The sequence below is a fragment of the Chlorocebus sabaeus genome, chromosome 12 (genome assembly GCF_047675955.1).
Source record: "Chlorocebus sabaeus isolate Y175 chromosome 12, mChlSab1.0.hap1, whole genome shotgun sequence".
Taxonomy (NCBI): Eukaryota; Metazoa; Chordata; class Mammalia; order Primates; family Cercopithecidae; genus Chlorocebus; species Chlorocebus sabaeus.
The window spans coordinates 76,502,583-76,528,649 of record NC_132915.1 but is presented as its reverse complement, the minus strand read 5'-3'; the positions used below and the strand labels follow the sequence as shown (position 1 = coordinate 76,528,649).

Here is a 26,067-nt window from a genome sequence, read left to right as displayed (position 1 = left end):
GAGAAAAATACTCAACCATACTGTCTGGTCTAACCTCAAATTTGTGACCACAAACCTCAAGTGGACTTTCTATTTTCCCTGGCAACCTTGCCATGTTTTTTGATTCTCTCATTATCCAAGACAACCATAATGGAGTCTTCTCATTTCTCAACCTTCTTACTCTGCCCCCTTCTTTTTTTTCTCAGATGATGACCTTGCTTCTTATCCAGCTAAGAAAAGAGTTGTGATCTGAAGATAAAAACATGTATTCTCATTACCAGTTTTCCAACCTATCTGCATCTTAACCTCCAGAGCCAGCTTTCTCCTGTTTATATATTTATTCATAAGGATTGTTCATGCTTCTACTAAGACCAACCCTTCTCCTTGTGCACTAGATCTCATCTCACTTCTTTCTTTTGGACTTCGTTCCTGTAGTAGTCATCCCTTTGTCCTCGTGATCATTTTTTCCTTTTCTGTTGATCATTGCCATCAGCAGACAAGCATGCTATTCTGTTATCCTGTTTCCCATGTTAAGAAAATGAGACCTCGCGCGGTGGCTCAAGCCTGTAATCCCAGCACTTTGGGAGGCCGAGACGGGCGGATCACGAGGTCAGGAGATCGAGACCATCCTGGCTAACACGGTGAAACCCCATCTCTACTAAAAAAATACAAAAAACTAGCTGGGCGAGGTGGCGGGCGCCTGTCCCAGCTACTCGGGAGGCTGAGGCAGGAGAATGGCGTGAACCCGGGAGGCGGAGCTTGCAGTGAGCTGAGATCCGGCCACTGCACTCCAGCCTGGGCGACAGACAGAGCGAGACTCCGTCTCAAAAAAAAAAAAAAAAGAAAAGAAAAAAAGAAAATGAAATCCGCCCTTGACTCACATTCTCTTCTAGTTCTTGCCATATGCTTTTCCTCTCTTTTAAAGCAAAACTCAAGAAAAGAATTGTCCATCCATACTTGCTCTCTCCACTATCTCACTGCTAATCCTCTTTTTAAAATGTGCCAATCAGGCATTAGTTCCCATTCTTTCAAAAACATTTTTTGAAAACTGTTATTATCAATGCCATCAAACAACGACATGTTGTCAAATCCAGTGATCAATTATCAGTGCTACTCTTAAACTCTCAGGTGCTCTGACAAAGTTATTCACTTTTTCTCTCCTCAATACTCTGTTCTCTTGGCTTCTGTGATAGTCAGTTCCAGATTTTCTTCTCCTTCACTGGTCAACCCGTCTTAGTACTTTTTTTTTTTTTGCTGGCTCCTCCATCCCTGCTTTGCCGATTCAGTGTGTTTCTCTACTGTCTCCTCGCCACCTGCATTTGTTTACGGATTATTTCATACAGTCTGATAACCCCCAACTTTCTATCTCTTGTCCTAAATTCTTCCATGATATGTGGGATATCAATTACCTGCTAAACATCTAGAATGTCTATTATTTATCTTATATGTAATACAGCTAAAACAGAAATCCTGATCTTTTCTTCCCTCTCAAAATACTGATTATTTCCAGTCTTTTTCAAAATACAGAAATCATTATTGATTTCTCATTTCCCCTTATTTCTTACATCTAAGCTATCAGCAAGTTTTGCCAGCTTTACCTTAATCTCACTTCCCTCCATCTGACAGTTCTGGTCTAAGTTACTATGCTATCTTTGTTGGACTACAATTGCCTACAAATTGATCTCACTGCTTCTACTCTTCCTTCTTTCCTCTCCCCATATCTCTTCTCTACCTCAGTAGCCAGTGTTCCTTTTAAAATGGATTGTGTTTCTGTCTCTAAAATCACTTCAATTGCTTTCCATTTTACTGAGAATGAAATTCAGACTTCTTAACGACCCACCAAGCATTACCTGATCCAGTCACTGCTTCCCCCTCTAATCTTATTTTCTATGACTTTCCCCATTGGTCAATTGTGCTGTATCTACATTGGCATTTTGACTTTCTTCTAACCCATACAACTCATTGTTGCTCTAAGGGTTTTGCATTTCTCATTCTCTGGACTCACACACTCTTATCCCAGATACTTATGAAACTCTTCCCATTAAAAAACATAGAACATCTTATTGCAGCACTATTCATAATAGCAAAGACATGGAATCAACCTAAATGCCCATCAACGGCAGATTGGATAAAGAAAATGTGATACATATGCACCATGAAATACTATGCAGCCATAAAAAAGAATGAGATTATTTCCTTTGCAAGAACACAGATGCAGGTGGAGGCCATTATCTTTCGCAAACTAATGCAGGAACAAACCCAAATACTGCATGTTCTCACTTGTAAGTGGGAGCTAAATAATGAGAACACATGGACACATAGAGGGGAACAACAGACTCTGGGGTCTACTTGAGGTTGGAGGGTGGGAGGAGGGAGAGGATCAGAAAACATAACCATTGGGTACTAGGCCTAGTACCTGGTGATGAAATAATCTGTAAAACAAACCCCTTTGACATGAGTTTACCTCTATAACAAATCTACCCATGTACCCTTGAACCTAAAATAAAAGTAAAAAAAAAAAAAAATATGAAGAAGGTGACAATGTGACTAATAAAATAAAAATTTGGTCAAGACAGCAAGAATACCATAATTAGTATAAAACAAAAAGAAAACCGCACACACTTGGCTGGGCGTGGTGGCTCATGCCAGTAATCCCAGCACTTTGGGAGGCTGAGGCGGGCAGATCACGAGGTCAGGAGATCGAAACCATCCTGGCTAACACGGTGAAACCCTGTCTCTACTAAAAACACAAAAAATTAGCCAGGCGTGGTGGTGGGCGCCTGTAGTCCCAGCTACTCGGGAGGCTGAGGCAGGAGAATGGTATGAACCTGGGAGGCGGAGCTTGCAGTGATCCAAGATCACACCACTGCACTCCAGCCTGGGCCAGAGAGTCTCAAAAAAAAAAAAAAAAAAAAAGACACTTGAACTACTTAGATAAAATTCTGCTTGTATTAATGTGCATCATATATTAGTATAAAAAGATTTATTTTTATACGAACACCCAGTTAAATATGTTAAAACAATCCATTGTTAATACTTGCCTGTGTAAGTTGTGACTTTTTGTTGTATGTTTTACTATCAAAGAGACTGTATAACTAAAAAAATGTAGAACATCTTTTTAAAATTTTATTTCTTTATTTTTTGTTGAGATGGAGTGTTGCTCTGTCACTCAGGCTGGAGTGCAGTGGCGTGATCTCAGCTCACTGCAACCTCTGCCTCCCAGGTTCAAGTGATTCTCCTGCCTCAACCTCCTGAGTAGCTGGGACTACAGGCATGTGCCACCACGCTCAGCTAATTTTTGTAGTTTTAATAGAGATGGGGTTTTGCCATGTTTCCCAGGCTGGTCTCGAACTCCTGACCTCAGGTGATCCACCTGTCTTGGCCTCCCAAAGTGCTGGGATTACAGGCTTGAGCCACCGTGCCCTGCCCAGAACATCTTAAAAGCCTAGAACTTCTGTTAGAAGAGCCTTAGAGATCTATAACACAAAACTCATTTTTGCATTTTAGAGCTGAGAAAAGTGAAGCTTAGAAAGCTAAGAGACTTGCCCAAATCCAAAAAGGAAGTGACCAAGCAGAGACCTCCATTCCTCTGTGACTAATTCCCTGTGCTTTAAATTTTTTAGGAAAGCTAATTGCTCTGTGTATGGCACTCTTCTTGTTTTCTACTCACATTAACTGTTATTAGTTATAAACAATAGCACAATTTGTGTATTAGGATTATATTCTTTTGAATTCTTTTCACAAACTCTTTCCTGGTGCAGTATGCTTATATGGGCAAGATAGGTCAGAAAAAAGATTACGGAAACTCAAGGATGATCGTATTTTAACTTAATAGATATATTTGGCTTTTTCTCTGTGGAAATCAAAGTGCTTCACTCAGAGGTGTTAATTCTCCTGTGATCCCTCTGAAGTAAATTACAAAGACCATTGCACAGATGAGAAAACTGAGTTTACATCCCCTGTCTATACTACTGACATCAGCTGGAGGGACATTTCTAAAATATATGACTGGCTGCTTTATTCCTCTGCTTAAAATCCTTCATGACCTCCTTTGCCCTCAGGATAAATTCCAGACTCATGCACCTAGCTAAGCAGCTCTCATAACCCATACTCTCACAGTTAACCTCTACCCCTTCCACTTCCTTTGGTACACCCACTGCTATTGCCTAGTGGTTCTTAATGCTTCAGCCACACATGTCATGCTCATTGTCTTTCACCTCCAAGGCCTTTACCCATTCTGTGTTCTGCTCTGAGCGCCCTTACATACCTGTTCTTTGTAACGAGGAACAGGTGTTACCTCTTCTCTGTATCCTCTGAGGCAGTGGCATTTGCTTTCTCAGTATTTTAAACATCTTATGCATGACCCTATTAACTAATTTATAAAAGTATGAAGGGTTTTTGTTTGTTTTGTACTTCTCACTTCTCTTCTAGCTTGAGCTCTTGATGGACAAGCATTGGGCCTTATTCCTTTTGGTCTTCATGGAACCTAGTTCAAGACTAGGCTCATGGTAGTATCTGAAAAGGTACTGGATGAATGAGTGAATGAGTGAATGTGACTAGCATCCTGGCAGGAAGTGAGAACAGCCTCCCTACAGAATGTTTTAATGGATTCTCATCTGCCACTGCCTTGACTGCGCCTCTTCCAATTCCACTGATATTTCACAGACTTTAAAATAATCTCTCCCAGGGTTAAAGAGAGCAATTACTCTTGCCAGGCTCCTGGCAGGCACTGCCAACGGCTCTTTAAAGGCCTTCTTGAGCCATCTCTGAGACTCCAAACATGGACACATGCTATGGAATTTACATCCATTTGTTTAGTGCAGTACACTCACCTCTAGTGTTATACAAGATGATTTCTAGGTGATTTGTGGATGTTGTAAAATAGATATACTATGTCATTTAAAAATAACTCTTTTTTGATTGATGATAGCAAGTTACAGGTTCTGTTTAAAAATTATTTAGGTTTAAAATGAATAGATTTAAAGAGAAATATTCAGTTCAAAAAACACAGGTGTATGGCAAAACCTGTGAAGTGGTGCCTGAATGACTAATGGTAGAAAAATAGCTGATTTCATTCCTGTAATCATTCACATACTAATTCATCAAATGTTTATGGCACGTTGCATGGTAGACCCTATTCTAAGTAAGTGGGATATAGGCAGTGAACACTTTGTTTTGGTCTCTGTCCTTTAAAATTTAGACAATCTCCTTGGGCACATTGCACATTCCACTACTGGCAAGAACAATTCGCTAGTGTTCACACTGGTGTGGGTTGACTAGATTGGATGAGAATGGCATAATCACTTTCTGGAAAAAGAAAAATATATACAAATGTACATCTATATGTATGTGTGTGTACATGTGTGATCTTGTGATCTGGATTACTGTTTTGCCAATTCTAATCCACAGAATATGCCAGTGGGTATACACATATACACTCACCACACAACCACCCTAATATTAGAATTGTTAAGTCACACTGCATAGGAAATGAAGCTGTAAAATAACTTGCCAGGAGTGGAGCTGAAAGGTAGACGGTGAGTAATAGGAACAGAACTGACACTGGCATCAGATCAGAATTCAAATATCAGTTTTGCTACTTACTTCAAGCCTTTGGGCATGCTCACAACATTCAAGGCTTTAAATGATTAGTTATGCCTAGCATGGATATGGGAGGGGGAATTGGATGATTAGTTATGTCTGACAGCAGCATGAAAGGGGAGAATGGCAACATGCTTGCTGCACTGCATTTACTGTTTCTGAGCTGGATAGCTTTGAAGAGATCTTTGAAGGCTAACTTTATGCAGTTCTGCAAAAATCAACTTCTCCATATTTTTCAAAAGAGTAAGTAGTGAGTGAATATGGCAAAGATGGCAGTGATGGTGCTGGTGGTAATGGTGTGGAACAACTTCAATTTACCTCCACAAAACTGGTGGTAGGAGGCCTCTAAGATAGCCCCCAATAATCCCCACCCCCTGCTGCTCCTCCCCATCTGTGATTCTCTGTCTTTCAACGTGAAAGACTTATCATTTCCCTTGTAACAAGTAAAATAATAGCACAAGTACTGGAATGTCATTTCTGATATTCGGTTATAAAAAGTCTGTGACTTCTGTCTTGGGTTCTCTCTCTCCCTCTCCTTCTCTCCCTTTCTCTTTCTCTCTCTGAAGGAAGCCAGCTGCCATGTTTCAAACTGTTCAAGGGAGAGGTCCAAATGGTAAGGAGCTGATGTCACTGGCAAACAGTCAGTGAGGACATGAGCCTGCCAACAGCCACATGAGGAAGCTTGGAAATAGATCCTCTCCAAGATTACTCTTGAGATGACTGCAGCGCTATCTCACACCCTGACTATACCCTTTTGAGAGATTCTTAGTTAGAGACAAACAGCTAAGCTCCACCTGGATTCCTGACCCACAGAAATTGTGAGATTGCAAATGCTTAAGCTTCTAAGTTTTGGAGTAATATGTGGCAAAAGAAAACAAATACAGAACTCTAAGTTTGGCAATCACTAAGATGAGTCTTGACCTGTAATATGGTGGCCTGAGTCCTATATTTTGTATATTAAGAATTACCTTGAGCTCAGATGTCTATTTGGATACAAAACCATCCTCCGCACATATAGACACTGGGGGACCAGAGTCACACGTTGCTGTGAGCTCCAAAACAGTATTCCAACTTCCAACTGGATATCACTTAAAGAATGTCTCCACATATAACGTTCCTAAATTCTCCCTAGTCCTGTTCCTCTACTGTTATTCTCTATTGTTAGGCTCAAGTCACAAACTTTGGAATATCAGCGATTCCCTCTCACTCTCACTGACTATAACTTATCTCTAGAATCCTCCCCTTACTATCACTGTTCACCTTCACTACCAGGATCTCCTACCTGGATTAGGGCAATAGCTTCCTGTCTATCTTCTTGCTTGTCCCAAGATTTCCTCTTGCACTGCACCCACTACAATGCTTTGTCCTTTTACCATTGGATCTGTAAATTTGTAATATTTAATGTGGAAACAAGCATATAAAACCAAAACTATCTTGAATCCCATCATCTTTAATCTGACTTAATTTCTGTGCAGCCTTTCAGTCTCTGTCTACATACAAAAAATATATCTCTGTCTATAAGCAAAAATGTATATCATTTGATGGTAATAATATCTATATAATTTTTGTGTGTGTGTTTTACTTTCAACCATTTTCTCAATTTGCCACATTTTGTCTTTGAAATTATTATTGCCAATGACTGCATACTATTCCACGGAGGGGATATCCCTAAGATACTTAACTATTTCCCTATTGGACATTTGAGGTATTTCTAATATTTATTGTTATAAGTGATATTGGATTATCTTCCTGTGAAAAATTGTTTTCCCCTTGTCAATTAGTTCACTATAGTAGATTTTCAGAAAGAGAATCACTAGGATAACCATTCTGAAAACTTTTTGTTATTAGGTAGATGTGCCTCATATTTTTTGAGACGGTTGAACCTGGGGCATTTTGTGCCAAGAATGTAAAACAACATCTTTTAATTTCCAAATTTTTTGACATAGCAACATAATTATTTTAAAAATTCCCATTATAAGTGACTCATTTGACAGCATCAAAAAATTCCCATAGTAATGTGGACGGATGAAAGTGTTTAGGAAGAAGGGAAGAGCAGAAATACTTTAAAGTTTATTAGGACTGGACATATTTTTCTCCATTCCAATATGCAAGCAAACAAACAACTCTCACTCTATTTATTGACCTCTAGGAATGTAGATGCCTATTAATTTTCATACCAACTTTGTAAATGTAAGCCCCACTCTCAGTACTGTGCTCCTCCCCAGTGGGTGACAAGGCAGCTGTGCATAGAACCCACAGACCTCTCTTTCTTCAGAATACCCTGGGTACCTGGAATGCCAGCATACTCGGCCCAAATGGCCCTAGCCCAGATTTTCACGATCATAAACAATAAATTTAACTTTTATTCTAAATCTTCCTCCCTGTCCTATTCTTCTCCTTCCTTTTGTTCTCCCTCTCCCCTTCATCCTTCTCTCCCATCCCTCCTCATTCTTTTTCTTCTTCCTCTTCTATTTATATCAAACTTTGTGCATAGAGGCCACACTAGTATAGAAATCAAGAGTGAGGACTGTGAAATCAGACCACCTGGGCTCACTCTCAGCTCTTACACACTTAAGCAGCATGAATATAGATACAATTGTCTCACTGTTCTTTGGTTTCCTCATCTGAAAAATGGGGATAACCTGACTGTTTCCTCCTGGAGTTGTTATGATGATTAAATAAGTCAATATATACCCGGCAATTATAACAGTGTCAGCACATGGTGAGTGCTCAGTAACTACCAGCCACTATGACCGAATCCTTTCACATCATTTCCTTAGAAAAGGTTTTCAGAAGAGGAATTACTGAGACACGGGGTAATAACACCTTTTATGCTCTTTTCATGCTTAACCTCCTGAAAGTGCAGCACTGATTTCCACTGGATGGTGATAGTTTCAAGGACTCCACCTCACTCAGGGCTGGAGAGGAAGGCATGGAGGATAAATGATACACTGTGGCCTGGCCTGATGTCACCTTAGCAGTGGGCAGCCAGGCTTGTGTCTGAGGAAAATGCAGCTATACTCACCCACATTATACAGTTGGCTGTGCAGTGGTGTCAAGCAACAAGCTGATACTGGAGAGAAGTCAAGGAGAAATACGATTGCCTCAGGATAGGCACTGCTCTTGTCAAGAAAATTCCTAGGAACATGAAGAGAGACGTGCTTAAACGGTTCTGTGAGTCATATCCAGGAATTTGTAGAACAAAAGGGCAATCACTCCATGGCCACGCAGGGCTCCTGACAGAGGGCTTTCATGGAAGGACCAAGGAGGGCCAGAGAACACAGAGCAGACCAAGTCATTACCTCCCTGGTGATTCCTGACCCACATTTACAGGAGCCGGTTTCCCTTTCTTCTTCTATGAGGGACATTAATAGTTCAGTTCTTTTTAGTAGACAGAGAGGTTCTGGGTATCTGAGGGGTTTAAGAAAGACTGACACACAGGACTGCAAGAAACTCGACGCACGCTGACAAGACCTGACTTCCCCAAAATAACTTACTCACCAGATCCTTGTTGCTGGTAATTTAGCAGCAGTTGGGGCGTTTTCATGGTTGTCTTGAAAGTCAGGACACTGGGTTGATGCGACTGCTACTGACAATGATGAAAAAAGGTGAGAATGTGATAATGATGATAATGAAAATAATGAAGAGAATGAGAAACTAATATGGACTGAGCATGCCAGTGCTGGGTGCTTTCATATGTTTTATCTCAACTTATTTTCATGACCTCCCTAAGAGGTGAATATAATTATCCCCATTGTACCTTACAGAGGTTAGGTATCATGCCCATGGTACCATAGCTGCTATGTGCCCACCAAGGATTTAAATTCCTGTCCACATTTAAAATCCTGGGTTTTTTCCCCCAAATTCTATGCAGTAGATAAAAACACTATGAAACAAAAACAAAAAACAAACCACCCAAAACAGAACAAAAAACAATCCATCTTGGGGACATACCCCCATGTAACCTTTCTGAAGGGCATCGGACTTTCTGTAATTACAATACTAACTTTGCTACATGTCGTGTGCTTTGTGTTTTCTGCCTTAAAGCCAATTAAACACATTATCCCTGCCAGGACCTTAGACTAAAAACCAGTTCCAGATTTGTGAGAGTCTGGAGATGTGGGGATTAAAACAGCCTGATCACAGAGGGTTAGACTATTTGAAGGGTGAGCAGCCTTCACCCAGCGATCCTAGCGACCTGGTTCCCCTTATGGGGCAGCCATCAGATTTCTCAGCAGATCAGTTGTTCCCAGCTGACTTGCTCATCTGAGCAGCCAGAGAGCCCTCATGGTTGTCCACTGAGAGCACACCTGAGACTGCCCGGCTTGTCAGTGCCCGGCAAGTTTGCTGACCTGATTAACCTATGATAATTATTTTGTGAAGCTACACAGAAGGCAGAAGGTACTAGACAGACAGCCCTGTTGGCCAGGCCTTCACAGTTCATTTCCACAGGGCATTCCCATTTAAGTCTCTGGACATGAGCTAGATTCATCCCCACATATTTCTTTCCCTTTTCTGCTTGTTCTCTTTCCTGCCCTCTATCGTGCACATACCAGGGCAGGGTCAACAAGTTCCTTGTATAAAAAGATGCAGAGTGAGGAAAAAAAGAGAAAGGTGACTAACTCATTTTCAGGACAAGCTAAGCAGTCTAATGCATATTTAATAGAACTGCTTTGCAAAGCAACAGTTGTGTCTCCCAAGAATTATGGAGTTTTTAAGGCAAATGACAGAAGGGAATTTTCCGAAATGTTCCTCAGTGGAAAGAGCAGAATGTTGACTTTTGTGGAATCATGATCTCCAGGCATGGTGACTGAGACAGTTTTTGTTGGTTACAAACCTGGTTTGAATCTTGTTCTTGAACACTTCTGGTCTTATGATTTTGCACTGAATTTTTCATTTCCTGGAACCTCAGTGTCTTCATCTTCCAAGTGGGAATAATAATAGTCAGTCATAGGGTTGTTATAAGGACTACATAAGAAAATATAGATAAGAAGCTAAGCACAGTGCTCAACACAGAGAAATACCAAATAACTGGAAGCTGTGATAGTAACACATGTTGTTACTCGGGGTATCATATCTAAAGGAGAGTCCAGGAAACAAGGTCATACAGTCCAGGTACCATGATGCAAGGTAGAATCAGGAGTCCAAGAATCATGGAATGAAGGGATTCCTGAAGGGGTTCTCTTAAGAAGGCTGGAGATGTCTCTTCTGCTATAAAGGGGATTGACTAAATGTGCATTCAGGAGATGGTATGTGGAAGAGTAATTTTCTTTGGTCCCAGTAGACTGAAAACCCGAACTTCTTTTAATTAAACCACAGAGGCTGGGCACGGTGGCTCAGTCCTGTAATCCCAGCACTTTTGGAGGCCGAGGTGGGTGGATCACAAAGTCAAGAGATGGAGACCATCCTGACCAACATGGTGAAACTCCGTCTCTAGTAAAAATACAAAAATTAGCTGGGCATGGTGGCCAGTAGTTCCAGCTACTCAGGAGGTTGAGGCAGGAGAATCACTTGAACCGGGGAGGTGGAGGTTGCAGTGAGCTGAGGTCACGCCACTGCACTCTAGCCTGGTGACAGAGCGAGACTCTGTCTCAAAAAATGAATAAATAAATTAATTAAATAATTTTTTAAAAACACCATGGATACCCCTTGAGAATTATGACTTCATTCTTTTCTTGAAGTCAGGCTCAAAGAGCAGCTGTCAAATTATATCCATCCACTTCAAGACCTTGATCTCTTTCAGAAAGTTGCAGGCAGGGAAAGGTCATATCACATTCTAGGCTCATATTATTGAGGTCTGGTTTTCTGTTCTTTCATATTTACTCTCCCTTTTGCTCATGCAAGAAGACTAGATGTCAAATCATGCAAATAATCTGTTAGTTAAATTTTTTAAAGGGAAGAATGTAATGACACTAAAATTTGGAAAAAGAAAACAAATCATTCAAAATGATTTTGTGTCATCTCCTTTTATTTACTTTATCTGAATCCACTTAGACTTTAGGTAGTCATAATGAACTTTTAAAATGTTTGCTTCTTTCCCCTATACTTACATCATAAGTGCTTTGTGCTTTTCATTTAGTCTTCATAGTTATCACTGCAGATCGTTCCATAGTATTATTGTCCCTAATGTTGCATAGCTAGGGTTTTTCACATTTTTTTTTCTCCTTCGAGTTAATGCTACAAAGAACATTATCCTGTATAGATTCATTTTATTCTTTTTAATGATCTCTTCAGGATAAATTCCATATTTGGAATGATTTATAATTCTTGATACGTTATCATATTGCTTTTTAGAAGATCTATACTAATTTTTATTGTCTCCAGAATAGAACACTTACGAAATTACCAGACCTGGATGCTATTTTTCTCAATTTGCTAATTCTTTTTCTGATGATTTGTTAACATAGTCATGTTCACAAGACTTATTAATTGTTTACAATTCCTCTCAAATGATCTGCTTTTACAAAAAACAAACCTACCAGGTATCCTAAGTGTGACTGTGATGGGTCAACCCTGGGTTCCCTGAGGCTGGACCCTCAAGAGGCTATAATAGGTTGGATTGTCTCAGAAGCAGATCCTGATATAGAGAGTAGCATGGAGAAAATCTGCTAGGGAGGGCTCTTAGGATTAAGACCTTGGAAGGGAAGAGAAGAAAGCAGGATCTATTGGGCAGAGAGAGAAGTCAAGGTGTGGTGTAGTCTTGATGCACAGGAGTTCACAATGTCCCACAGGAAGTTGTGAAGATGGGATGATGGCTTTTGAGAGCTGTCGAATGTTAGGTTGAGAAGCTTGAGCATATAAACACCCTGACAATCAGTCACCAGATGCAGATGGCTCTGAAAGAGTGTGTGAACTTGGGTCAGGTCATCTCTTCAGCTGAGACCCTGCAGGGGCTAACAGTTGAGGGCTATCTTCCCACAGAAATCCTTCCAGGCAGTGACAAATTCTTGATTCCTGAAGGGGTACCTGGGCAACCAATCACAGTGTGCAGGGCCACATAAGGAGTTTAGACACAAACCTACTTCAGTTGCATTTTTTGCTCCAGCATTAACACAGGTGTTATATCTCATTCTACCCTGGCCCTGAAAATCTGAGCATCTGACCCTGGCCTCCTGCTCAGTCCACTTCTCAAGGCACTGTGGTGCTGGGTATGAAGGGAAGAGAGACTGAGCAGGTTAAGGGGCACAGTTTAGTAGGGGAGTCAACAAGTGACACACTGTACTGTGCAGGGAGTCTCCAGAACCAAGATGGGGAGCTTAGGGAAGGCTTCTCAGAGATAAAGCTTAAGTTAACATTGGAAGGAGGAATAGGAGTTTATGAGGGAAAAAACAAACAAACAAACATTATAACCATCTGCCCCTCATCCCTCCACTCCTCTACATTCTTACATTCTTAACAGTACTTGAGCCTGCTCATATTGGTCTGCCATGAATGCTCTTCTTCATCCTTATCCACTTGCCTAAGTCTTACTTATTCTTCAGAGCCCATCTGAAATGTACCTCTTCCCTACAACTTTCCCTGCCTTAGTCCAGAAGTACAGGTGACTCCAAAGGAGGTTCTCTCTCCCTCCATGTCCCCTCCCACAGCACTTAGCATCCATGTCTGCCACAGCCTTCATCACATGCTTTGTCTCCTCCACTGAACCATAAACTTAGATTCTGTGACTCCTCTTTTCAGGCTTGCCACAGAGAGAGAGCTGGGAGACTGCTGGACCATGGTAAACCAACTGAAAGATCATGTCTTGAAATTCAATCCTAAATGCCATTGCTGGAACTCAGTAGCTTCTCAATAAAAAATACACACTGAATAAATTTACATATTCAAGTTCATTTTCCATTAGCTTTCCTTTAAGGAAATCACTTTTTTTTTTCTCTCAGTGGTATTTGGGAGAATGTCCACTTCCTAATACGTGTGGTTTTCTCTCCTGCTTGAGAAACCTGAGCCTTCCTAAAGATCATCAGTCCACTCCACCAGCCCCACCCACCAACGAGCAGGCCAATTCATGTCTCCTTAATTAATACAGAGCCTTTTTTTTTCCCTTGCGAGAATGCCAAATCTACTCTCCTATCTGAGATGAATAACCCCAGCTAAAATAGAACCCACTGAGTATTCTAGCCAAGGAAGTGGCTGGCAGAGATGGGAGTGGGGGGCAGTTGGGGGGATGGGTAGAGCACATTTTGAAGCATAAATTTCCCAGGGTCAGGACATTTCATTAGGAGACTTCTAGATGTGTTTTTCTCTCTAAAGACTCAAATGAAAGTCCAGAGAAATTACCAACTGCAGTGAAACATTCTGGTGCTTTAAAACCCTTTCTTTATCACCAGGAGCCCTGTTGCCCATTAATTGTAAACAAGTTTGCTCGTTGATCTAACAAATGCCTATTTATTTTTTTAGGTTAACCCTGTTTCATTTTTAATTAAAATTGTTGCATTGATTTGTTTTTAAAATAATAGCAAAGACTCTGACTTTGTAGGTTGAGAAATAAATTATCATTTGAAGGATTAGAGTGGCTCTTCTTTTGATTTTAATAAAGATTAGAAGAAGAAAAAGAAGCACAAAGGAATGAATGCAGCTCCCCCAATATAATGAGTTAGACGGCTTCCCCCCTTGATCAAACAAAAGAACAAACATATTAAACAAAGAGTATAGATTTGACAAACCATCTCTGCTCTGGCAAAGGATTTTCAAGGGGATTTGGAAAGTTGTAGCCTGCCCGTGTTCTGTTATTTCTGAGTATATTAAAGCCAGTACTCTGTTAGCTTAGGTATTGTTTTTGTGTGTGCTTTGCTTCCTGGCAATAGAGTCTTTCTTTAAGAAAAGCAATTGGGAGATACCCCAGTCCTGGTTAATCTGTTCCCCTTTTCACACACAGACCATTGTCTGTATATGCTTCCCAAGAGGCACAGGCATTATGTCCTGGGCCCCTCTCCCAAGTCGGCAGCCTGTACAAAGGAACAGTACATCTTGGGAAGAGCCTGCTGGATTTCCATTTGACACTGGAGCTGTTTTGCTTTGTGTAAACCTCAATGCAAAATGTGCCAGTTCCCAAGGAAAAGCAACACCACCAAAAAAACAAAGCAAGAAATAAATTTGGCTGTGGTTTGTCAGTGTTTCACTCAGGCCCTCTACCCCAAAGAAGAAGAGTTCGGGAGGTTCCTGCTGTCTTCATGGGTGACTTCAGGGCTCTGAATAACATCCATCCCCCATGGAGGTGCTGAGGGTCTGGCTGTATCCCTAGAATAGGAACTTCTGGAACTGCCCCTTTGTCCTAATGTCCACTGTGGCTTTCCACCCCGATGTAAATGTCAGGGGAGCTATCTACACACCTATCAGTCAACTCTGACAACTGGACTTGCACAATGGCTGCCCTTGTCATGTTGATATTTAATTACTCCCTGTTTACTAGTTGTTTTTTTCAGGTTATAAATATGGCCCCAGACAAATACACACACACACACACACACACACACACACACACAAATGCCTCTGATAACTCTGGATCTCCCTCTCCTTCTCCTTCCTTCTTTCTCCATTTTAGTTTCTTAAGAGTGTGCTATATTTGCTATCTCCTAACTCCAACTTTTGCTTGCTCCTCAAGTTCCTGCAGTGTGGCTGCTGCCCTTCACTCCCAACCATGATTCCAACCTGCCTGAGATCACTAGCTACTGCCATGTTCTTAGGCACTTGCTTATTTACTTCCTCTTCCTCCAGACCATGAGCAAAGTCAGTGTTGGGGTCATACATTATTCATCCCTGTGTTCATAGCATCATGGGGCTCAGTGTCTGTAACATAGTTTGGCTGTGTCCCCACCCGAATCTCATCTTGAATGGTAGTGCCCATAATCCCCACATATCATGGAAGGGACCCAGTGGGAGGTAATGGAATCATGGGGATGGTTTTTTCCCATGCTGTTCTTGTGTTAGTGAATACATCTCATGAGAACTGATGGTTTATAAAGGGCAGTTCCCTTGCACACGCTCTCTTGCCTGTGGTCATGTAAGATGTGCCTTTGCTCCTTCTTCACCTTCTGCCATAATTGTGAGGCCTCCCCGGCCGTGTGGGACTGTGAGTCCATTAAAACTCTTTTACTTTATAAATTACCTAGTCTTGGGTATTTCATCATAGCAGTATGAAAATAGACTAATATAGCCTGTTTAACTACATGGATGTATTTCAAAACTATCACATTGTCACAGTTTCTTCTTAAATTATGGAAAGAAAAAAACATTTCCTGAGCATTTTGCCTATAGTAGGCATGATACTGGGAACAGCCACATACATTTTCTCAGTCATCTTTCCTACAACAAGGTATTTTGCAGATGAGGCAGCGGAGGCTCTGAGAGACAAGTTAACTTGCTCTAGATCACACAGCTCGTACGTAGAAGATAGTAAATCTAGGAGGTTGTATTTTAAAAGGCATTTCTGTTCTTTGGGATGGTTTAGATTTTGGTCCAGATGTTTCAGGCATTGAGAGCACTTCATAGAAATGAAAGACTCATCTGAGGTGAGTGTGGGAGTTTTAAATGCTGAGGAAGTGGGGAGTCATCTCCTAGTTGCCATTATGACTATGAGACAGATTCTTCTCTTGGGCAGTGCATGGCCCACTTAATTGGAGAAAGGATAATAGCATCAACAAATAATACTTAATGAGATTTCTGCTCTGCTATAGCAATAGCTTGTGTTAAATTTATGAATTGTATGAACTCATTCAATCCTCAAAATAATCCTAGGAGGAAGGTACTCTTATTAGTTTAATTTTATTGATGAGAACCCTGAGAGACAGGTTAGATAACTTACCCAAATGATTAGATAAATTGCCCAAGGTTGTATAGCTGGTAAGTAGTGAAAGTAGGATTCAAACCCAGACAGGTATCATTCCACTGTCCAGTACTGTAACCACCATATTATCCCAGGTAAATTATCCCTATTCTTAAAAGTCCTAGGGTTTCTATATTTGCCTGGGGATGGGAATATCTGGAATTCATTTCATTGATTCTCCAAGCTAAACATGTTGAGTTTTTTCATCATTTCTGTATATGGTGACATTCTGATACGTTACCATCTTGTTTTCTCTTTGGGGATCGTCTTTCACTTTATATAGCTTCCTCTTAAAGCATAAACCCCAAAATGGAGCAAGATGTTCCAGGAGTTGTCTGTCTTCTTGACGTAGCATAAAGTCACTAAAGTACCAGTTTTTGTGGTCCTGTCACATATAATGATTTATGCTGTTCTTCCTGCTAACCAGACTTCCTGAGTCTTTTTTCAATGAGCTGCTGGGACATTCTTCCTCACTTATTTGAGGGTACTTTTGGCATAAATTCAGACAGTACCTTAAATTTATCCTTGATAAATTTCACCTTGTTAGATTCCTTTAACCCATAATTTTTGCATGTGCTTTCTTTAAGTCAGCTACCAAGTTGCTAACTAGACATATTGAAAAGTGCATGAGATTTAGAATTGGGAAACCTTGAATTTAGAGTATGGCTTGTCACTTAATGAATTATTTTATCTTAGGCAACTTTCATTAACTGCCCTTTCCTCAGTTTTCCCATCTGTAAATTAAGTCTAATGGTGTAGACTCAAAGGACTGTGAGAATTCATTGAGAGAAAGGCTTTAAAAATAAAATCTTGTTATCATTATAATTATAAATATTTCAATCCTCACCAACCATTCAAGAGCCTATCCAAAAGTCAAAAAAAGTCCCAATATACATTTTAAGCTTTTATTTTTGTTCATTTGCATTATATTTATGTTACAAATGTAACATAAATAATTCCATGCAATGTTCCTAGGGTTTTGCATTAATTTTTAAAAATGCTTAGTAATTGTTTACACTGTTTTTTGAGAAACTAGCTGTGAAATATGAAATATGTATTCTTAGAAATGCTTCTAATGAGCTCTAGTATTTATATAACAACTGTAGTAATACAGTTACCTGCACAAGATGTTAACAGAGCATTATCCTCTTCTGGAGATATAACCAGAGCTAGGACACATCAAGCAGAGCCTGATGATTTTCTGCCTTAGTAAGAGGCAGGGTCATCTTTACTTTCTGGGCTTCCTCTAAGGACTCAAGCAAACAGCCTCAGGAGGAAATATGAGAGAATAAGAGAACAGAAAAATGATAACTAATTTCTGATCTAGATCTCATTCAGAATTGCACCTTGATAATACTAAGCTCTCTAACCATTTGAACCACTAAATTCTGAACATTTTGCTAGTCTTGACTTTCAAAGTCACCCCAATCCTTCACCATTTTACTGACTTCTCAGATTCTTCCATGACAGGCTCTGATCACTAATATTAGCCTGAGCTTTCCAGACTTAAAGAACTGGCCCATCGCCTCTTCTGACATCAGATGCCTGTCTAACCCTTCAAGTCTTCCACATTCAGCTGGGCCTACACTTTGAGCTGTAGATCAAATTCTGCTACTATCAGCAAGAAAAGAGCTATAAAATACATTCTTGAAAGGCTCTATTAGGCCTTCAGGATGAAAATAAAATATTTTTTTCCTACTCTCAGGCAATGTAACCCTACACAGCTGATTCAAATTAGATTTCAGTCTAATGGGACAGGCAATAAATCTTAGTGGTTAAGAGGGTGAGACAGACCTGGGTTTGAATCCTAGTGATATCAATTGTCAGTGGAATGTGGGGCAAGCTCTTTCCTTCTTAATTCTCAGTTTTTTTACCTGTAAAATGAAGATACTGATTCCTATATCACAGAATTATTAGAAGAATTATATTAAATAATATATAAAGTGTTTATGATACTGCTTTGTACATAATAAGCACTTCATAAGTACCAGATACTAGTTTATAATTTGATGTGGTGCACATTCTACAAAATTCTGTCCAGTCTGTCTGGCCCCAAGTCCCATGCTTTTTCCACTGTGTCAGTGGCTTCAATTTATAACCTCAAATTTCTCAGTCAGTTGGTCTTTTGTAAACAAAAGGTCTTCGTTTAGTTATAGACTGTCTATTGAATTTTTTATTTCAATAACTATATTTTTCATTTCTATAAGTTCTAATTAATTTTTAAGTATCTATTCTTTTCTCAGTGTCTCATTTTTGCAACTCTTTTTTATGCCTTTAAACTATTTAAATATACTTGTATAGTCTCTGTGAAATTGGTTAATTATTGGAGTTCCTTAGGGCTTAACTCTGTGATTTTTTTTTCTGCTCATAGCCACTCACAATAGATCAATTGTTAATGTGTTTTCAGTTTGGGATTGAGAGTTTATCTTGAGTGAGTCTTTATCCATAGGAATCATGTTCATTTTTGACTGAAAGTATTTGTCCATAAGAGTGGTATTCCAGATTCTCTAGGGATATTAAAAGCCTAGGACCCATTTTGTGTAATATTCTAGCTTGGAGGTTCCAGGATTATGTAATATAAATTATAGTGCCAGGCATACATGTTATTCAAATTGGTGTTTACAGATTTCAAGAATATATTATCCTAACCACAACCTAGCTGAGAGAGATAAACTTTCTTCTTATGTGTCTTTGGGGATAGGCAGCTCATTTCTAGTGTATCCTTTTATTGTATGTGTCATTCTTCATGGGTCCTGGTTTTACGCAAGTGTGTAAGTTCTGACTCTCCTCACATTTCATAAGCACAAGACTTCATTTCCTTTCACAACATGGGCATTAAAACCCAAACTCCTAGACTACCATGAGTGACTGTGCCTGCCCTCTGTCACCTCAGGGAAGCGACAGCATAAGCACACATGCTTACAACTTTGCTTTTGAGTTCCCTCTTCATTTCTGACCTCTGACCTCGGGGGATTTCCCTTTCTTGTGAGTTCAGCCATGCATCTAAAAGGATGTTTGTTATATTTTATCTAGCATTTATATGTGGAAGGAGTTTTTTCAGAATATCTACTGTGCATATTGCTGGAACCACAAGTACTGCATGGAAGACTTTCTCCCATTGCTAAAGACTTCCCATCCTTTGTGCTTCCTTTAACATGAAAGCCTCTATTGCAAGGATAGTGCTCACAGGAGCTGAGTGGCTCTAGGATTGTTCTTTAAAAATATAAGAGGTCTCCTTCAAGCCTTTGTGGTTTAACTATTCCCTTTACTTTAGGTATGAGTAATCCTTAAAGTGGGCTTTGCCATTTTGACTGAAATTATAAGGTGATAAGCAATATCCTAGATAATTTCCATTTCATTCAATTTGCATGTTCCTGCCATTGGGAACATTTCCCCCAAGAGACTAAGAGAGGTACCTGATTATAAAAGTATATATTTCCTATGCAAATTAATATACTTTCAGAATTTAAGTCTGAAGAGAAGAGAGATACCTACATTTGCTGGAATACATGAATCTTGGAAGAGACAGTTGCTTTTATTACTTTGGCTAGTGACATCTAATTTCTTGCCACAAAATGATTGGTCAAGCCCACTGGGTCTTTTCTCACCAAAACCAAAAAAACTAGAATCGTTTGCCAGAGCAGGAACTAAACATGTGCCAAATGCACATATATACTGCCACTTCCCTTCACTGCTTTTTGTACATAAATGGGCCTCAGATCTCAATAAAAGTCATCCAGTCTGTGCAGTCCAGATAGCCTTTCTTTGGCCTGGAGATGTGTCTGTTTTGTTTCATATCACCTCATTCTGCAGTAAATTGTGACTTCTGGGGCATTGGGGCAGCATAATTACTGAGCTACTCTTTAAAGGGCTAAGGCTTCAAGACTGAAGGAGCAAAATGTTTGCTGATTGGCAAAAAGCCACAGGATTATTTTATTTTAACTAAAGATACATGAGGCATGGAAGAATGAACATCAGCTTTGGAATCAGTTGGAAATGAATTCCAGTCTCAGTTCTGTAACTCACTGACAGTATATTTGGCAAGCTACTGAACTTTTCTGAGTCTCAAATATATGAATTAGAGACTATTTTCAAGGCATAGGAAACTAATATTTGGGAAAGGCTTAATTTAGGGGTAGTGTGGTATGGAGGAGACGACTTTAGAGCCATCTAGATACACGTTCAAATTTTGGCTGTACCCCATTCCCTTTTGTCTAAAATGGGAACAACGATACCTTCCACTCAAAGTTGTTGTGAGGATTAAAGTCAGTAGGAAAACCTCACTCAGCACTTGGTTCACCATATGTATTCTTTTCTTTCTCTCGTTAGCATGGTCTTTGGCTCGAAACATACCAGTGCTAGCTAACCCCTTGCTCCCTGAGAGACTCAGGAATTTGACTCAGGTCTACCCTCGGAGTGCCCTCTGTCCAGGATGAGGCCAACTGCTCAGGTTTTTACCTAAGTAAGATGACCCTTTCATTCTCCTTCCCTTGATTTTCTAGACAGAGGGGTTATTGGAAGCTGGGGATGGCTCCAGGCCAGCAGGCTGCTTCCTGCCTGCCACCTGGCCCTCCCACGGAGCTTTCCATCTTTCAACCGCTGGGGTTGTGACAACAGGACCCAGGCAAGAGGCCACTGGTCGAGGCTTGGCCTTAGACTCCTGAGAGGCCCCTGGAATTTTCTGGAGACAGACTGGGCTCTGTCAGCAGACCACAGCCTGGAGAAGAGCGAATAGGGGTGTATGGGTTGTTACTCTGAGCCTACTCCCTCCCAGAGGCTTGTGGTTTTAAAGCTTTAATCACTGAGATCAGAGCCATCCTATTTTATTACAGTGCCAAAAAAGGCCATCCTGGCCCAGCACAGGAGATGGCGGCTCTTTCCAGAGGCCATCAGCCTGGCAGAGAGAGCCATGGCTGCCAGGTCCCAGAGCTTCCTGCAGGGCTTGTGTTTCCCTTCCTATTAAATCCTCCCTGTGCTCAGAAGGCCGCTCCACTTTCCCATCTCTCCAGTTCTGCCTCTGGCTTCTTTAAAGGCTTCAGTGTTTCCTCAAATTAAGAAACCCAGCTGCTCGAGGCCCTTTGTTCAGTGTCTCTAGGATGACCTTTCAGATAATTCGTCCCCACTTGCAGGGGCTGAGCTTTGCTGGTATTTAGACTCAGAGCTTCCTTGGCTAATCGGAATTTATTATCCTCTTTGTTAGGAGACTATGAGGTTCTTTTTCTCCATGGAGGGCTGTCTTCTGGGTGAATGATACATGGGCTGGCCTGGCTCTCTAATCCTGGCAAGCCCTGTTTCCAGGTTGTGTCTCTATGGGCCCCAGAGACTGTGTGTGTGTGTGTGTGTGTGTGTGTGTGTGTGTGTGTGTGTGTGTGTGCATGCACGCTTGCTTCTATGGAAAATAAAGATTTGCAGGATCTCAACATCATTCTGAGATAAAGGAATCAGATTAGAGTTGAAGGAACCTGGAGTCTTCACTTTAACCTTCCAAAAGCCCTCCTATGAGTTTTACTATGCAGTTGGCTTTACTGTAGCTGTTTAATTATTCTGGCAGATCTGATTAAACCTTGTTCATTGAGTGTTTTTATTGTGGTAGAGTATGCTTAACATAAAACTTAACATTTTGATCATTTTAAAGTGTACAGTCCAGTAGAATTAAGTACATTCACATTACACAAATGGTTGCTATGCAACCATTACCACTGTTCATCCACAGGACCTTCTCATCTTCCCAAACTGAAACTCTGTACTCATTAAACAATAACTCCCCATTCTCCTCTCCCCTCAGATAATCACCACTCTGTTTTCTATCTCTATGAATTTGAAGACTGCAGATGCCTCATGTAAGTGGAATCATGTGACATTATTTGTCCTCTTGCTCCTGGTTTATTTCATAGCATAATGTCATCAAGGTTCATCCACGTTCAGCACATACTAGAATTTCCTTCCTTCAAAAGGCAGCATAATATTCCATTGTATGTGTACACATTTTATTCCTCTATTTACTTGTTTGTTGGTTGACGTGGGTAGTTTCCACCTTTCGGCTATTGTGAATAATGCTGTTATGAATATTGGTATACAAATACCTGTTTGGGTGCTTGCTTTCAATTCTTTTTTTGTTTTGTTTTTGTTTTTTTCTGAGACGGAGTCTCACTCTGTCGCCCAGGCTGGAATGCAGTGGTGCAGTCTTGGCTCAGCACAACCTTCGCCTCCCAGGCTCAAGTGATTCTCCCACCTCAGCCTCCTGAGTAGCTAGGATTACAGATGACCACCACCACTGCCTGGCTAATTTTAGTATTTTTAGTAGAAACAGGGTTTCACCATGTTGGCCAGGGTGGTCTTGAATTCCTGACCTCAAATGATTCACCCACCTCGGCCTCCCAAAGTGCTGGGATTATACACATGAGCCACCAAGCCCGGCCTCAATTCTCCTGGGTATATACCTAGAAGCGGAATTGCTGGATCATGTGGTAATTCTATGTGAATTTATTTGAAGGAGTCACTACACTGTTTTCCAGAGTGGGTGCACCATTTTACATTCCCTGAACATTCCAATTTCTCCACATCCTCACCAACACTTCTTATGTTCTTTTTCTTTTTTTTAAATAGTCATCCTAATGGATTTGAAGTGGTATGTTTGTTGAATTCTGAGGATAAGAATGAGAATAACTGCAATACTAATCACACATTAAATTGATACTATGCACTAAATATTTAACACATGTTTTCTCCTTGAATCTTCAAAACAACTCTATGTGGTTTGTTGTCATCTCTAATTTATAGAAGGGGAAACTGACACCCAGAAAAGTTAGGTAACTTGCTTAACGTCATCTCTAATTTATAGAAGGGGAAACTGACACCCAGAAAAGTTAGGTAACTTGCTTAAAATAAAACAGCTAAAAGTTAGCAGAATTGAGAGTTAGGTGCAGGGTTGCCCATTGTGTCCGTGATCTTTCAACTATGCAACTGGTTTTCTAATCACGTAGTTGTGCTTAGATAAAAAAACTTGAGATTTTCCTTCTGCTAGTGCATTGCTAATTCTAAAAGCCTTCAATATGTAAAGCCAAAGGCTTCCTATAAATGTTTGACTTTAGGATGTTGGCCAGTTTCCTGGAAACAAGCCACATAGACACATGAGCATACAAGCCACTGAAAACCTAGTTACCTGGGGCTCACTCCAAGGCTTCTTTGAGCCCTTGTTAAGCATAATGTTACTGTGCTGGATCTGGAGGCTGGGGTGAGGCATGGACCCTTCCTTCAGGCAGCACACAGTCTAGTGGGGCAAATACCTTCTAAGGTAGTTACAGTACAGGGTGCTGTGGGCTGTGGTAGAGGAGATGATTACAGTACAGCATGCAGGGTGTTATGACCAAGGAATAGGGAGAGGGCCTTAGGAGGACAAATTATGAGAATGATGAACTCCATCCTTAGATACAGGACACTAGGCAAGAGTTCACATCAGAATCATCATGTGAATTGACCATAGGAGGGTAAGCTGCATGCAACATGAGAGCTGGAAGAATGGTGACAGTGGACAGGGAAAGGTATTCTGTATGTAGAAACAGCAAATACAAAGGCTTAGAAGAGGGAGGGAATGTGGTTTATGTGTAGTGGTGTAAATGTTTCTGTGGAATAAAGGGCACGTTAAGGAGTGGCAACAGGATTGGACACAGAAATACAGGATATCCATTCAAAACCTTTTCTGTCCTACAAAACATCTGGATTGGTCTTGTAGCTGATGAAAAGGCATGGAAAAATCTATGTTTTAAGCATGAGAATAACTTGGTCAAATCTGTGTTTTAGAGAAGTCACTTTTACATAAACTATGGTGAATGGATTGATACTGCAGTGAGATGGGAGGTGAGGCCTGAGTCTGGCAATAGGAAGGCTAAATGTAAGAATAGGGTACATAAATTAACTGCTATGTACTAGCACTGTACAGAAACATTACCTGCGTTGTTCATTGGATTACCACAACAACTCTGAAAAGTCTATTGTTATCCCATTTTACAGATGGGTAAACCGAAGTTAAGCAGATTAAATAACTTGCACAAAGTCACATTGCAGTAACAGTGGGGCTGGCATTTTAACCAGGGTTGTTTTCGTCCAAGGTAAAAATGCCAACTGAAATTAGGGCAGTCATAGTAGGATAAAGAAACTGTGACTGATATGTGTGGTATTTAAAAGGTACAGATAACTAAAAAGGGTGGATGACAAGGAAGTAACTGAACATGATGAATGGCTAGATTTAGGGAATAAAAGAGAATGGGGCATTTGTGAAGACTCTCAGGAGTCTAGTTTGGAGGACTGGGCAATTGATCAGGTCTTTTACTGAGAGTAGAAAGACCATAAGACGGTGGAGGGAAGAGACGGTGGGCTCTTTCTGGAAAAGTTGTGAAGCCTGTAGAAATACTGTATTGATCAAACAAACATTTTGAAATATGGATTTATATCCATTATCATTAATGATGAATCTTTTCTTTTTTTAATTTTGTTCCAGGATACACATGCAGAACCTGCAGATTTGTTACATAGTTATATGTGTGCCATGGTGGTTTGCTGCACCTGTCCTCTAAGTTCCCTCCCCTTGTCCCCCACCCTCCAACAGACCTTGGGTGTGTGTTGTTCCCCTCCCTGTCTCCATGTGTTATGTGTTCTCATTGTTCAACTCCCACTTATGAGTGAGAACATGCAGTGTTTGGTTTTCTGTTCCTGTGTTAGTTTGCTGAGGATAATGGCTTCCAGCTTCATCCATGTCCCTGCAAAGGACATAATCTCATTCCTTTTTATGGCTGCATAGTATTCCATGGTGTATATGTACCACATTTTCTTCATCCAGTTTATCATTGATGGGCATTTGGGTTGGTTTCATGACTTTGCTATTATAAATAGTGCTGCAATAAACATACGTGTGCATGTGTCTTTGTAGCAGAATGATTTATATTTTTTGGGTACGTACCCAGAAATGGGATTGCTGGGTCAAATGGTAATTCTGGTTCTAGATCCTTGAGAAGTCACCATACTGTTTTCCACAATGGCTGACCTAATTTACATTCCCACCAAAAGTGTAAAAGCATTCCTATTCCCCCACAGTCTCACCAGCATCTATTGTTTCTTGACTGGTATGAGATGGTATCTCATTGTGGTTTTGATTTGTATTTCTCTAATGATCAGCGATGTTGAGTTTTTTTTCATATGTTTGTTGGCCGCATAAAAGTCTTCTCTTGAAAAGTATCTGTTCATACCCTTTGCCCACTTTTTGATGGCTTTTTTTTTTTCCTTGTAAATTTGTTTAAGTTCCTCGTAAATTCTGGATATTAGACCTTTGTTAGATGGGTAGATTGCAAAAATGTTCTCCCATTCTGTAGGTTGCATGTTCATTGTTTCTCTTGCTGTGCAGAAGCTCTTTAGTTTAATTAGATCCCAGTTGTCAATCTTGGCTCTTGTTGCAGTTGCTCTTGGTGCTTTTGTTATAAAGTCTTTGCCCATGCCTATGTCCTGAATAGTATTGCCTGGGTTTTACATTTAAGTCTTTAATCCATCTTGAGTTAATTTTTGTATAAGTTGTAAGGAAGGGGTCCAGTTTCAGTTTTCTGCATATGGCTAGCCAGTTTTCCCAGCACCATTTATTGAATAGGAGATCCTTTCCCCATTTCTTGTTTTTGTCAGGT

The 26,067-nt window shown here is 40.4% G+C and overlaps 1 long non-coding RNA gene across 2 annotated transcripts in view; it reads right to left on the bottom strand.

Annotated features, from left to right (window-relative positions):
- LOC103219065 (uncharacterized) overlaps nucleotides 1-26,067 on the bottom strand; it is a 275,379-nt gene that overhangs the window by 8,124 nt on the left and 241,188 nt on the right. For both annotated transcript variants that reach the window (XR_012094943.1, XR_491824.3), the window contains 3 exons: nucleotides 10,418-10,501; nucleotides 9,082-9,166; nucleotides 8,606-8,718 (listed from right to left, as the gene is read on the bottom strand). This is a non-coding gene — a long non-coding RNA (uncharacterized lncRNA). The remainder of the gene's footprint in view (nucleotides 1-8,605; nucleotides 8,719-9,081; nucleotides 9,167-10,417; nucleotides 10,502-26,067) is intronic.